The 16,367-nt window shown below is 39.3% G+C and overlaps 1 pseudogene; it reads left to right on the forward strand.

Moving 5' to 3' along the window:
• Window positions 1-14,426: 14,426 nt before the first annotated feature.
• LOC134384126 (cytochrome P450 4X1-like) overlaps window positions 14,427-16,367 on the forward strand; it is a 93,677-nt pseudogene continuing 91,736 nt past the window's right edge.

The following is a 16,367-nucleotide window of genomic DNA, read 5'->3' on the forward strand; positions in this document are numbered from 1 at the left end:
TTAATATCTGTCCTGAAAGTCAGTGTGAGCAAAGGAAGACAGACTCAGTGTACCAGCAGCAGAACACCCACAGAACTAGATGGTGAATTAATGAGAAACGTATGCAGTGTTCTTAATGTCAAAGTGTAAGAGAGGAAAAAGATATACCACACAAACAGAAATCAAAAACGAGTAGGAGTAGTTATTCATATGTTGATAAAATAGACTTTAAACTAAAAACTATAAAAAAGAGACAAAGAAGATCATTGTGTAATGATAAAAGGGATCTATCCAGCAAGAAGTTATAGCAATCATAAATACTCACACAACATTGGAGTGCCCAGATGTATAAAGCAAACACTGTTAGACTTAGGGAGATAAATCCCAATAAAATAATACTTGGGGACCTTAATACCCCTCTCTCAACATTAGACAGATCATCTATGCAGCAAATCAACAAAGAAGCTCATGATTTAAACTACACTTTAGACCAATTGGACCTGGCAGACATCTCCAGGACATTTTACTTGACAACTATTAATATACATTCTTCTCATCAGCACATGGAACAATCTCCAGGATGGATTACCTTTTAGGTCACAAATCAAGTCTCAACATTTTGATGCAATAAATAAAAAATAATAATAAAAAAATCAAGTCTTAACAAATTTTGAAAAACTGAAATAATTTCAAGTATCTTTTTAGAACACAGAGATTAAAACCAGAAGTCAGTAACAAGAGAAACTTTGGAAACTATGCAAATACATAGAAATTAAACAACATGCTCCTGAATGACCTACGAGTCCAGGAAAAAATTAAATAGGAAATGAAAAACTTTCTTGAAATGAATGAAAATAAAGACTGATCACACTAAAACTTATGGGATACTGCAAAGGCAGTACTAAGAGGGAAGTTTATTGTATACATGCTTAAATCAAAAGAACAGAAAGACTTCAAATAAACAACCTAACATTAACCTCAAAGAGTTAGAAAAACAAGAACAAACCAACCCCTGAAATAGTATAAGGAAAGAAATAATTAGGTTCAGAGCAGAACTAAATGAAATAGACACAAAAACAGCACAACAATAAAGATTAACAAAGAAAAAAGCTGATTTTTTGAGAAGATAAACAAAATAGACAGACAATTAGCTAGACTAACTAAGAAAAGAAGAGAGAAGACCCAAATAACAAAAATCAGAAATGAAAAAGGAGACACTACAACAGATACTACAGAACTACAAAGAATCATTAGAGATTGTTATGAACAACTATATGCCAACAAATTTGAAAACCTGGAGGAAATGGGTAAATTTCTGGACACATACAAACTACTAATACTGAACAAAGAAGAAACAGAAAACCTGAACAGACCAATAACAAGTAATGAAACTGAAGTAGTAATCAACAGTCTCCTCACAAAGAAAACCCTAGGACCAGATGGCTTCACTGCTGAATTCTACCAAACCTTCAAAGAACAATTAATACCAATCCCTTTCAAAAAATTGAAACAGAGGTCATTCTTTCAAACTCATTCTATGAGGCCAGCATCACACCAATACCAAAATCAGACAAAGATACAAGAAAAAGAAAACTACAGGCCAATATCCTCGATGAACATAAATGCAAAAATCTTCAACAAAATACTAGCAAACAGAAAACAACAGCACGTCAAAAAGATTATATATCATGATCAAGTTGGATTCATTCCAAGGATGCAAGGATGTTTCAACATACACAAATCAATAAATGTGATACACCACATCAATAAAACCAAGGACAAAAACCATATGCTCATTTCAATATACAAAGAAAAAGCATTTGACAAAATTCAACATCCCTTTATGATAAAGACTAGTAACAAATTAGGTATAGAAGGAAAGTATCTCAAAACAATAAAAGCCATATATGACAAGCCACCACCAATATCATCCTGAATGGTGAAAAGCTGAAAGGTTTTCCTTTAAAATAAGAGCAAGACAAGGATGCCCACTCTTACCATTCCTATTTAACATAGTATTGGAAGTACTGGCCAGAGCAACCAGGCAAGGAGAGAAATAAAGGGCATCCAAACTGGAAAATGTGAAGTCAAATTGTCCCTATTTGCAGTTGACAAGATCGTATATATAGAAAAACCTAAAAACTGTACCAAAAAACTCTTAGAGCTGATAAACGGATTTAGTAAAGTTGCAGAATACAAAATCAACATGTAAAAATCAGTAACATTTTTATATTCCAACAACAAGCTATCAGAAAAAGAAATCAAGAAAGCAAGCCTATTTCTGATAGCTACCAAAAAAATAAAATACCTAGGCATGAATTTAACCGAGCAGGTAAAGGATCTCTACAATGAGAACTAGAAATCACTGCTAAAAGGAATTAAAGATGACACAAAAAGATGGAAAGCCATTCCATGTTCATGGATTTGAAGATTTAACATTGTGAAAATGTCCATATCACTCAAAGCAATCTATGGATTCAATGCAATCCCTGTGAAAATAACAACATTGTTCACAGAAATAGAAAAATCAATCCTAATATTCATGTGGAACAACAAAAGACCCTGAGTAGCCAAAGCAATCCTGAGCAAAAAAAAAAAAAAAAAACCTGGAGGCTTTTATACTATCTGACTTCACATTATACTACAAAGCTATAGTAACCCAAACAGTATGATACTGGCATAAAAACAGACACATGGCCGAATGGAACAGAATAGAGAACCCAGAAATCAATCCTCGTACTTACAGCCAACTGATCTTTGACAAAGGCACTAAGAACACACGTTGGGGAAAGGACAGCCTCTTCAATAAATGGTGCTGGGAAGTTGGACATCCATATGCAGAAGAATGAAACTAGACCCATACTTTTTGCCATATGCCAAAATCAACTCAAAATGGATTACATACTTACATATGAGATTTGAAACTATAAAATTCCTAGAAAAAAACATAGAGGAAAAACTTCATTGTGTAGGACTGGGCAAAGACTTGATGAATAAAACCTCCCAAAGCACAGGCAATAAAAGAAAAAATAAACAAATGGGATTATATCAAAGTAAAAGGCTTCTGCACAGCAAAGGAAACAATCAACAGAGTGAAAAGACAACCTACAGAATGAGAGAAAATTTTTTGCAAACTATACATCTGACTAGGGATTATTATCCAAAATATACAAGGAACTCAAGCAATTTAACAGTAATAAACCAAATAATGTGATTAAAAAATTGGCATAGGAGCTGAATAAACATTTTTCAAAGGAAGACATATAAATGGCCAACAGGTACATGAAATAATGTTCAACATCACTGATCATCAGGGAAATGCAAATCAAAACCACACCGAGGTATCATCTCACCCCAGTTAGACTGCCTGTGATTAAAAAGACAGAGAATAACAAATATTGGTGAGGATGTGGAGAAAGGGGAACCCTCCTACACTGTTGGTGGGACTGTAAGTTAGTACAACCAGATGGAAAACAGTATGGAGGTTTCTCAAACAACTACAGATAGATCTACTATAAGGTCCAACAATCCCACTGCTGGGTATACACCCAAAGGAATGGAAATCACCATGCAGAAGGGATACCTGCACTCCCATGTTTATTGCAGCTCTATTTACAATAGCCAAGATATGGAACCAAACTAAATGTCCATTGACAGACACCTGGAAAAGGGAAATGTATATATACACAATAGAATACTACTCAGCCATAAGAAAGAATGAAATTTGTTGAACTTTCAGGAGAGAAAACTGTGGTTACTAGAGGTGGGAGAAGGAGATGGGAAGGTTACTGAGAAATTGGCTAGTGGGCACAAAGAATGATTATGTTTTGTAATGATGAATATCTTAATTATCCTGATGTGGTCATCTCATATTGTACACAAGTATTGATAGTCAACTCTGTACCCTGAGAACATGTATAATCAACTATGTTTCAGTAATAATAATAAAAAAAGAATAGGAGTCTTTGGTTTTCTACAATTGGTGGCATCTTAGTCATTTCATGACCCAGGAGAGGCAACAATTAGAGGTTCCAAACAAATCAGTGTGGATATGAACCCCCATGTCCCTGGCCAGAGTTCCCACAGGCAGACCCACCTGTGGTGGATGTTCCACTTCCTCCCCTGACCCTCACTCCCCTGCCAGCTGGCAGAGTTCTGTGCACTTGGGCCCCCAACCTGGAAAGACAGCTCAGGGGTCTTTACCCTAACAAATGTACCCTTGGGTTGGTGGAAATAAAGTGCATCCACACCTTCCCATAGAAGTGGCCAGGCAGTTTCATCCTTGAAAGTCCTGACTGGCAACCTCTACCTCACACACTGTCTGAGTGGCAGCTGGCTAGGCCTCTCTCAGCAGGCTGGCTTCCTGACCTTGCCCAGCAGCTGAAAAGTGGCTAAATGGTTCCCTCCCTACTGCTCTACCTTGAGGCCTCGCCTACCACCTGAGAGGTGGCTAACTCACTTCCTGACCTCGCTCAATTGCCTGAGAAACAGCTGGTCAGGTCCCCTCTCTGCAGCCCACCTTGAGGTCTCTCCCACTGTCCAAGAAGTGGCTGGCCAGGCTCCATCTCTGCAGGCCTGCTAGTGGACTTGCCCACAGCTTAATAAGCTGATGGCTGGGCTCCTTCTAATCAGACCCACTTCCTGACCTCTCCCACCCACCAAGCAGTGGCTGGCCAGGCCTCTTCTCTGCAGCTCTACCTAGCAGCCTCACCTTCTGCCTGAGAAGTGGCTCAGCAGCCCCAACCCTGGCAGACCTACTTCCAATCTGCCAAGGAAGGCATGATGTTGCACAAGGCTCCAAGAAGTGGTACAGCAGACAGGCTGCCAGCAGACCTTCACCTGGCTAGCCAAGCCAAAGCATACTCACACTCATAACTCAGAGAAACAGTTCAGCTGTCACGTCCTTGAGTGTTTGAGCCATTGCACGCACATGCATCCAAGTGAGAAACAGCTAGGCTGACATGCCCCTGGAGGGCCCACTCCTGGTTAGAGAAGCAGCATGGTGACACTGCCACTGGTGAATCAGTCCCAGAGACCTTGACATGCCACACATCCACACCACCACACCCCCAGCCTGAGACATCTTTCCAGCTATCTCCATCCTCAGTGAGCCAGCTCTCCAGACGACTAGCCCACAGGGTGCACATGCACACCCCTGGCCTGTGAACCAACCCAGTGAACTCTCCCCTGGCAAAGCTGTAAAACTACCACCACAAATCTCCCAAGTATAGGCCCTTGAGTCACTTCCAGACATAGTGAAAGTGGATTATAGCTGAAGAAACTACAAACAGCCTACACTACTGCACACATCCAGAACAAAGTCATTGTACTCCACCCAATCTACACACTAGGACACATTTGCAGGTGAAAGTCTTCCACCAAACAAGCCACTCTAAAAAACTCAAAGAGGTGATTGTACCACCAGATGCACAGAAATCAAAGCAGGGAACAAGAAACATGAAAAAACAAGAAACATGACACCACCAGAACAACACAATAATGCTCCAGTAAATGATCCCAAAGAATTGAAAATTGCTGACTTGCCACAAAAGGAATTCAAATTAGTAATCTTAAGGAAACTCACTGATATACAAGAGAAAACAGACAAACAATTCAACAAAATAAGAAAGCAATTCATGATCTGAATGAAAAATTCAACACAGAGATATCATTAAAAAAAATCAACCAAGGCAATATTATGGGGAAGTTTATAGCAATAAATGCCTACATCAAAACAAACAAACAAAACAAAACCCCAAAACACACACACACACACACACACACACACACACAAAAAAAAAAACCCAGACAAATTTCAAGTAAACAACCTAACAATGCATCTCAAGGAACTAGAAAAGCAAGAACAAACCAAACTCAAAATAAGTAGAAGAAAAGAAATACTAAAAATCAGAGCATAGATAAATAAAATCGAGGCTAAAAATACAGTACAAAAGATCAATAAAAGAAAATTTGTTTTTTTTAAGATGAAATAAAAAAAACATTAGCTAAACCAATGAAGAAAAAAGAGAAAAGACCCAGATAAATAAAATCAGAAATGCAAAAGGAGACCTTGCAACTAATATCACCGAAATACGAAAGATCATTAGAGATTATCATGAACAACTATAAATCAAAAAATTTGAAAACCTAGCAGAAATAGATAAATTTCTGGACACATATAACCCGCCAAGACTGAACCAAGAAGAAACAGAAAACTGAATAGACCTTTAACAAGTAACAAGGGAGAATCAGTAATAAAAGTCACTGAACAAAGAAAAGCCCAGGACTAGATGACTTTACTGCTGAATTGTACCAAACATTTAAAGAAGAGCTAATACCAATACTTCTTAAGGTACTTTGAAAAATTGAAGTGGATGGAATTCCAAATTCATGCTATAAAGCCAGCATTAACCTGATATCAGAACCAGGCAAGGACACACACACACACCAAGAAAACTATGTAGATGATGATGAATATAGATGCAAAAATCCTCAATAAAATAGTAGCAAACTGAATCTAACAGCATGGCAAAAAGATTATACAGCATGACCAAGTGCCATTTATCCGAGGGATGCAAGGCTGGTTCTACACATGCAAATAAATAAATGTGAAACATCCTATCAAAAGAATGAAAGAAAAAAAATGATCATCTTGATAGATGCAGAAAAAGCATTTGATAAAGTTCAACATCCCTTCATGATAAAAACTCTCAATAAATTAGGGATAGAAAGAAAGTATCTCAATTCAATAAAGGCTACATATGACAAACCCAGAGCAAATATCATGCTGAACAGAAAAAAGCTTCCAGAACTGGAAAACTGGAACAAGACAAGGTTGCCCACTCACCACTTTTATTCGACATAGTACTGAAAGTCCTAGCCAGAGAAATTAGGCAAGAGAAAGAAATAAAGGGCATCCAAACTGGAAAGGAGAAAGTCAAATCGTCCCTGTTTTCAGATTACTTGATTGCATATACACAGAAACCTAAAGACTTTACCAGAAAATCCCTAGACCTGATAAACAAATTCAGAAAAGTTGCAGGATACAAAATCAACATACAAAAATTACTATCATTTCTATACACCAACAATGAACTAGAAGAAAAAGAAATCAAGAAAGCAATCCCATTTAAAATTGCAAGCAAGCAAACAAATAAAGAAACCTGGGAATAAATTTAACCAAGGAGATGAAAAATCTGTACAAGGAAAACTACAAATCACTGATTAAAGAAATTACAAAAGGCACACACAAAAAATGGACAGACATCCCGTGTTCATGTATTGGAAGAATCAATATTGTCAAAATGACCATACTACACAGAGCAATCTATAGATTCAACACAATTTCCATCAAATTCCCAATGATGTACACAAAAATAGAAAAAAAATCTGAAAATTTATATGGAACAACAAAAGATCCTGAATAGCCAAAGCGACCTTGAGTAAAAAGAACAAAGCTGGAGACATCACACTCTCTGACCTCAAATTATACTACAAATCTATAGTAACCCAAACAGCATGGTATTGGCACAAAAACAGACCCAAACACCACTGGAACAGAATAGAGAATTCAGAAATAAGTCCACATACTTACAGCCAACTGATTTTTGACAAAGAATCCAAGAACATACGTTGAGGAAATGGCAGTGTCTTCTGCTGCTGGGTAAACTGGATATCCATATGCGGAAGAATGAAAGTAGACCCCAAAATTCACTATATAAAAAAATCAACTCAAAATAGATTAAAGAGTTAAATGTAAGACCTGAAACTACAAAACACCTAGATTAAGACATAGGGGAAATGCTTCAGGACATTGGTCTGGGCAAAGATTTTACAGGTGAGATTTCAAAAGGACAGGCAGCAATAGTAAAAATAGACAAGTGCAATTAAATCAAACTAAAAAGCTTCTACACAGCAAAGAAAACAATCATTGGAGCAAAAAGACAACTTGTAGAAAGGGAGAAAATATTTGCTAACTATTCATCTGACACAGGATTAATATTTGCAATATATAAGAAACTCAGATAACTCAACAAAAAACCCAAACAATAATCTGATTAAAAAACAGGCAAAGGATCTGAGCAGACATTTCTCAAAAGAAGATATACAAATGGCCAACAAGTATATGAAAAAATGCTCAACATCACTGAACATCAAGGAAATGCAAATCAAAACCACAATGAGGTATAATCTCACACCAGTTAGAATGGCTTTATGGAAAAGACAAAAAATAAATGCTGGCAAGGTTGCAGAGAAAGGGGAAATCTTATACATTAATGGTGGGAATGAAAATCCATATAGCCATTGGGGAAAACAGTATGGAGGTTCCTCAAAACACTACAGACAGAATGATCCAACAATCCCATATGATCCAGCAACCCCACTAATGGGTACATATCCAAAGGAAAGGAAATCAGCATGTCAAAGGGATATCTGCACTCTAATGTTTATCGCAGTTCTATTCACAACAGCCAAGACTTGGAATCAACCTACATGTCTATGAACCGATGAATGGATAAAGAAAATGTGGTATATATACACAATGGAATATGAGTAGTATTCAGCCACAAAAAATAAAGAAATTCTATCGTTTGTGGCAACATGGATAAGCCGGAAGGACATTACATTAAGTGAAATAAGTCAGCAACTGGAAAATAAATACCTCATGTTATCATTCATATGTGGCAGCTAAAAAAGTTAAACTCATAGGAGTAGATAGCAGAATTGAGGTTATTGGAGGGTGGGAGGGGTAAAGAGAGGGGAGGAAAGGAAGAGGTTGGTTAATGAATATAAAATTACAGCTAGATAGGAGTAATTAGTTCTAGTGTTCTATAGTACTGTCGGGTGACTATAGTTAATAATTTATTGTATATTTTCAAGCAGCTAGAAGCGAGGATTTGAATGTTTCCATCACAAAGAAATGATAAATGTTTGAGGTGATGGATATACTAATTACACTGATTTGATCATTACACATCTTATGTATAAAAATATCACTGTGTATTCCATAAATATATTCAATTATTATGTGTCAATTAAAAATAAAATTAAAAAAGAATAAAAAAAATTCAGTCCCACACAGTTGTTTTAAACACTCAGGGCTCAGTAAATATTTTTGGTTATAGGCTGGGTTGTGGGATTGGTGGAGGGCTGGTAGAGAGTCAGATATTCACATCTAAATGCCACTTTCTTCTATATTTTTACAGACTGAAGCAAATGAACCCAAAAGGGAAGAACTGCTCCAGCTGGGATTTAGATCTCAATCTCACCTGATATCCCCAGAATCACCATTACGTAGTCAGGGTCATAAAATTGGACACGAACTTTGCTTACAGCTGGTGACACTTGGGACTTTCTGTACCCATTTCAGAGTCCATTGTAGCTCCTGGGTCCTTTTGGACTGTTACAGAGGGAAAGGCAAATCAATAAAAACTGTCATTTAGTTCTAGTCCTTGCAGTGGGAGTAAAGGACAGGAGGAAAACAGGGATGTAGTTCTGGATGAACCAGTAGAGGTTAGGACTTTGGAACATTTTCTTGTGACCTGGGCTGACTCTGATTCTTGTTGTCTCTCCAGGACTTGACCTTCAGCCAGAAGATTCTGTTCCCCTGTTAGGCAGAGTTATGGGCCCTCACTCAATACTGCCTGCAGAACCTTAAGTCGGGCATTGTCTGCACGTTGTACAAAACCTTTGGAAGTTATTAATACAACAATTTCCATTTGCAATTTGCATGATAACTTGTATCACTTGGTAATCACTTTTGTAACATAATTTAGTTTATTTAGAAAATGAAGCAGATTATGTTTAAAACTTTAAATTTATACATTCATTTTATATGGTCATACTTGTTATATTTTAATTATTATCCCAGCATACATGTAAGTATTTGTTAAGATGTAACAGTGTTTGGGATACATATGGTAAAATGATAAAAAGATTAAATACAAAATTGTGTGTATGATATTATTCTAAATGATTTATATGTACAGATTTATAAAAAAAGTCTGAACATACACATATCAAAATGGTATTGATCTATGATTTTGAGATTTGGTTTTCTTATGCTCATTTTCACTTATCAACGAAGAGAACTTTTGTGAGCTCCCTCCTGCCTTGACTTATCTTTAGAAACTTTACAGTGTCAATCACAAGCTGTTTGCTTTTTCAACTTCTCTAATCTTGCTTCCTGCCACACTGGCAATTCCACCATGACCTATTTGTTCCCTTCGTCTTTGCCACAGAGCAGCCACCTCTCCTCAACCTTCAAGACTCAGCTTTGTTTTAGTTGAGAAAACTAAGGTACAAAGAAGGTAGCTTCTTGTCTGGGGTCAACCATACAAGAGGAGCAGCCAGGATGCTAACCCAGGCGGTCTGGCTCCAGAGACCTGGTTAACCATACACGTAAAGGAGATGAAAATTGGGCTGAACCCCCAGTCCATACGGCAGCACCCACACTTTCCAGAGGGCACTTCATGTTTGCTATGTTTTATCCAGTGTTTCAAAGTAGCAGGAAGATATGTCAGATTATCAAGTCCACATATTGGCATAAATGTATTAGGTTCAGGGAGGACTACTTAAGATAGCTCCACCCAAAGATACTCAAAACGGCAGTTCCTGCCCATATGGGACTTCCCCTTAAAATAAAAAGACAGAGGAACTCATAACCACAACAGAACCCCATTCCATTGGTCCCCTCTGAAACCCTACTTTACATACTAAGGGAATCAATAATCGCAAACCTAAAAATCACCTAATTAACATAAGGCCTCAACAACTCCCACCGGATATTTCATTTAACTCCTCAGTAACATAAGCTATGGTCAATCAGAACAACACAACTCACCACGAGAAGAAACACCAGCACAACCCCCAGTGGGGAGGGGAGGTTAGGTTCTTTCCATATGTCTTTGCCACGTTGCTTTTGCCAATAAATCCCTTCTAGCCTGATTTCTCGTCTCGGTACCAATTCTTTCCAAACCTTTCAAAATGCAAGCCTCACTATCCAGGGAAGCTCCTGTGAGAAAGTGTATGGCAAACCATGGGTCTGTATGTGGCATAGTCATTGCAAATGAGGTTGATGGAGAATTGTTAAGGCCATGAGTAAAGCTTATAACAATGTGGTAAAAGCAGAATATAGAACTCTATGTAGAATATGGGCTTAACTATTAGAAAAAGGGTGCTTGGCATCATCAAGATTTATTAACAAGTAAAATCTTTCTCATTCATTTATTATCTAGACCCTTCAACAAAGACTCCTGGAAAGTAGTAATTAGGCATTCTATGTCTTTAGGCGTGCTGTAGCATAGAACAGAGGACTATGCCCATTGACGATGTCCAATAAACTCTTAATGATTTGATAAACGATTGAGAGAGGGAATGAATACAACTTTGGACTGGTTAGTCATTATCATGAATAGACAAGGTTCAATTTTGGGTGCCATTTTTCTTTTAAACTTACTGCTGGATATTTCCTGATTCAGTGTATAGGCAAAACAATGGCAGAGAAGGGGGAAGTCAAACCTGATGGTGGCAGCTTGAAGAAGCAGCTTCTCCTGTGGGTAGATCACCCCAGGCATTTGTTCTCTGGGGTTTGATAAAATTGATTTTGATGCTGATGTAATTTTACATATCTTGTTTACTTTTAGTCCTCTACAAAAACTGTAACTCTTAGGCACAAGCCTTTAAAGCTTAAATATTTGCTTGCTTTTCCTGTCCAAGGGAAGGCAAAGAACTGTCACGTTTATTTTTGGCTGGGGACATTCTGTACCACCATTTCCTGAGAGGCAGAGGTGATTCTGAAAGGGTTTTGCAAAGCAAAATCACAGCTACTTCTCGATGTACCAGGTCTTAATAACCTTGTTTTACTACAAGAGAACTAAGGCCCAGACACGTTAACTGACTTTCTCAAGGTCACAAAGCAAATAAGTGTTGGAGTCAGAACCATCATTTCAAATTTCTAACTCCAATGTTGCTAATACCTGGCTATCATTCATTTGGTACAATTCTTGCTATATGCTGGGCATGCAGCCAAGTGCTTTCACATATTGCCTTCCTTCATCCTTATAATACCCTGTTATAGAGTACATACCACCCTGTGGAAGATCTCTTCAACCTCACCTCAGGTGACTGTCCCATGAAGGGCCAGCTTCTGAAAAACACCACAACTTTTTCCTCCCACGAGCCTTTGTGCTTCCTGTTTCCTATATCTGGAATGCTCTTCCCTTACTCTTCACACAGATCCTTACCATCCTTTGAGTATCCCCTTTTTTTTTTTGTTTGTTTTTTGTTTTTTTGTTTTGTTTTGTTTTTATTGGTTATGAATATTCATGGTGTACAAAGCAAATTGTCACCACTCGTGCTTAAGATGTGATGGTCAGATCCATACTGGCAGCATGCCCATTACCAAAAATTGTGATTATACCCTGTGTCCCCCACCCAATTATCCCCAACCTCCCTCCCCATCCCCCTTTCCTCACTCCACTTTGTATCCCTAGGTCTGCTCTCTCCCTCTGCAAGTCCAGCACACCACTGTGGTCTTTCTTTCCTTCCTTCTTTCTCTCTTAGCTTCCACTTATGAGTAAATACAGTATTTATCTCTCTGTGCTTTGCTTATTTCACTCAACATAAGTTTCTCCAAGCTCATCCATGTTGTTGCAAATGGGAGAATTTCATTCCTTTTTATGGCAGACTAGTATTCCATGGTACATATATACCACATTTTCCTTATCCAATCATCCATTGATGGACATTTAGGTTGGTTCCATATCTTGGCTATTATGAACAGAGCTGTAATGAACATGGGAGTGCAGGTATGACTTCTACATGATGATTTCCATTCCTCTGGGCATATACCCAGAAGTGGGATTGCTGGATTGTATGGAAAATCTATCTGTAGTTGTTTGAGAAAACTCCATACTGTTTTCCACAGTGGTTGTACTAATTTACTGTCCCACCAGTAGTGTAGGAGCGTTCCCTTCTCTCCACATCCTCACCAGCATTTGTTATTCTCATTCTTTTTGATTACAGCCAGTCCAACTGGGGTGAGGTAGTATCTCAATGTAGTTTTAATTTGCATTTCCCTGATGACTAGTCATGTTGAGCATTTTTTCATGTACTTGTTGGCCATTTGTGTGTATTCCTTTGAAAAATATCTATTCAGTTCCTTTGCCCAGTTTTTAATTGGGTTATTTGTTTTTTTACTGTGTAATTGCTTGAGTTCCTTGCATATTATGGATATTAATCCCTTGTCAGATGCATACTTAGTAAGAATTTTTTCCCTCTCTGTAGTTTGTCGTTTCACTCTGTTGATTGTTTCCTTTGCTGTGCAGAAGCCTTTTAGTTTGATATAGTCCCATTTGTTTATTTTTTCTGTTGTTGCTTGTGCTTTCAGGCTCATGTTCAAGAAGTCTGTGCCCAGACCTACTTCCTGAAGTGTTTCACTTATATTTTCCATTAGTAATTTTACAGTTTCAGGTCTTATACTTGAGTCTTTAATCCATTTTGAGTTGATTTTAGCATATGGTGAGAGGTGCATGTCTAGTTTCATTCTTCTGCATATGGATATCCAAGTTTCCCAGCACACTCAGTGTTGAAAAGAAAGCTCTTTCTGCATGCACTATAGATGGAGGGTTGGTGGCAGGTGCCAGATGAGAGCAAGGCAGCCAATTAGCTGAGTTAAGGCAGGTGTGAGAAGAGGGTGTCCTGGACTGAGATCAGTGGCTGTGGGGTTGGAGAGGGCCTGGGCCCAGGGATGTTCAGGAGAGGGGGTGCAGGAGGAGGCAGGGAAGACCCAGGGCCTGCCTGGCCAGCCTCCTCCCTTCCACTCCCAAGGAATTGGGGCTGGTTGGTGATGCTGGGTTACTGAGTGGCCCTGGCTTTCTGTCGTTATTTTAGATGTAGCTGATGGGGAGCCTGGACAAAGTGGTGTCCTGGGCCCACCAGTTTCCCTACACCCACCCACTCTGGTTTGGACAGTTGATTGGCTTCCTGTATATACATCTATGAGCCCGACTATGCCAAAGCCATGTACTAGACGCCAGGTGAGGTACTCCCGGGGGAGGGTGGGGCTTCCTGAGACCAGAGGGCTCAGGGAATGATGTGGAGGGAGGCCTGGGTATTATTTCAAAATAAAAATCTAAATTCAGCTCTTCCGTGATTACGAACTGTCACGCTTCACATATGACACTCCAGGCGGGTATAAGAAGTCTGCCTGAGTGAAGGGGGGCAGCAGTTGACGAGGGGTGGAAATCCAGGACCGCGCGCCTGCCTCCTCTTGCCCGGCCTGAGCCGCCCCTCCCTCTGCTCCTCCTCCTCCCCCAGGAACAGGGAGCTTCGTGGAGGGCTCAGCGAGGCTGTAGGCTGGGTGACCCCCGCCAGCTCTGGGCTAGAGACAGCGCACCCTCGCCCCGACCGCCAGAGACCGCGCGCATCCGGCGCTGCGCACAGCGATGGAGTCCTCGTGGCTGGAGGCGCACTGGACGCGGCCCTTTTACCTGGCGTTCGTGTTCGGCCTGGCCCTGGGGCTGCTGCAGGCCATCAAGCTCTACCTGCGGAGGCAGCGGCTGCTGCGGGACCTGCGCGCCTTCCCCGTGCCCCCCACCCACTGGTTCCACGGGCACCAGAAGGTAGATGGAAGGAGGGGCGGAGGAGGAGGCTGCAGAGGAGACCGGCGGGCTGAGAGGCGGCTGCTTCCTTCCCTGCCTCCTGAGCCTCCCTCCTGCACAGACCTACGGGGCCCAGCCTGTGGCTCTCAGCAGCTTCACATCACTCTAGAGACTCGCTGTCCCGCAGCCCTACAGGGAAAGGGCTCTTTAGTGAGGGAGGAAGCCTTGGGGACTGGGAGGAAACTATTTAAATAACCTGGATGTTGGAAAAGAAAGCAAGGTGTAACTCAGGTCTGTCTCTAATTGCTTCGCCAATCTCTTACATTTATGGGCTGCATTGTAAAAAGCCTCCACATGTATTGCTTAAAAAATAGTATGTTATTCTAAATAATACTTATTAATTGAAGAAAATATGCTAACTCAAACACAGTGGTTGGCACCCTTTAGTCCGTTCTAACCAGAGTAAATTGATTGAAATTTAATGACATGTGGGTCCAAGAAGAAATTAAACAGGAAGTCAAAAAATTAATTGAAACTAATGAAAATAATGATACATCATACCAAAACCTGTGGGATACTGCAAAAGCAGTATTAATGGGGAAATTTATTGCATTAAATGCTGACTTCAGAAGAAGGGAAAGATGGCAAATAAATAACCTATCACTTCACCTTAAAGATCTAGAAAAACAAGTACAATCCAAACCCAAAGTTAGTAGGCAGAAAGAAATAATTAAGATCAGAGCAGAACTAAATGAAATAGAAATATGAAAAACAATACAAAAGATCAATGAAACAAAAAGTTGGTTTTTTGAAAAGATTAATAAAATCGACAAACCTTTAGCAAGACTAAGAAGAGAGAAGACCTAACTAAAAAAAATTAGAAATGAAAAAGGTGAAATTACAACTGACACCTCAGAAATACAAGGAATCCTTAGAGACTACTATAAATATCTATATGCCGACAAATTTGAAAATCTGGAGGAAATGGATAAATTTCTGGATGCATACAAATTACCAAAAGTGAGCCAAGAAGATATAGAATGTCTGAACAGCCGATAACAATAAAAGAGATTGAAGCTGTTATCAGAAGGCTCCCAACAAAGAAAAGCCCAGGACCAGACGGGATCACTGCAGAGTTCTACCAAATCTTCAGAGAGGAACTGATACCAATTCTTTACAAACTTCCAAAAGACTGAAACAGAGGCCATTCTCCCAATCTCATTCTATGAGGCAAATATCACCTTGATACCAAAACCAGACAAAGATGCATCAAAAATAGAAAACTACAGGCCAATATCCTTGATGAATATAGATGCAAAAATCCTCAATAAAATACTAGCTAACAGAATACAGCAGCACATACACAAAATTATACACCATGATCAAGTGGGATTCATCCCAGGAATGCAAGGTTGGTTCAACATACGTAAACCAATAAATGTGATACACCACGTTAATAAAAGCAAAGACAAAAACCACATGATCATCTCTATTGATGCTGAAAAAGCACTTGACAAAATTCAACATCCTTTCATGATAAAGACTCTCTACAAGTTAGGCATAGACGGAAAGTATCTCAACATAATTAAAGCCATGTACAATAAGTCCACTGCCAATATCATCCTGAATGGGGAAAAGCTAAAAGCTTTTCCCTTAACAACAGGAACTAGACAAGGATGCCCACTCTCACCACTCCTATTCAACATAGCATTGGGTGTACTAGCCAGAGCAGTCAGAAAAGAGAAGGAAATAAAGAGCATCCAGATTGGAAAGGATGAAGTCAAA

This window comes from Cynocephalus volans, chromosome 8 (genome assembly GCF_027409185.1).
Source record: "Cynocephalus volans isolate mCynVol1 chromosome 8, mCynVol1.pri, whole genome shotgun sequence".
Classification (NCBI taxonomy): domain Eukaryota; kingdom Metazoa; phylum Chordata; class Mammalia; order Dermoptera; family Cynocephalidae; genus Cynocephalus; species Cynocephalus volans.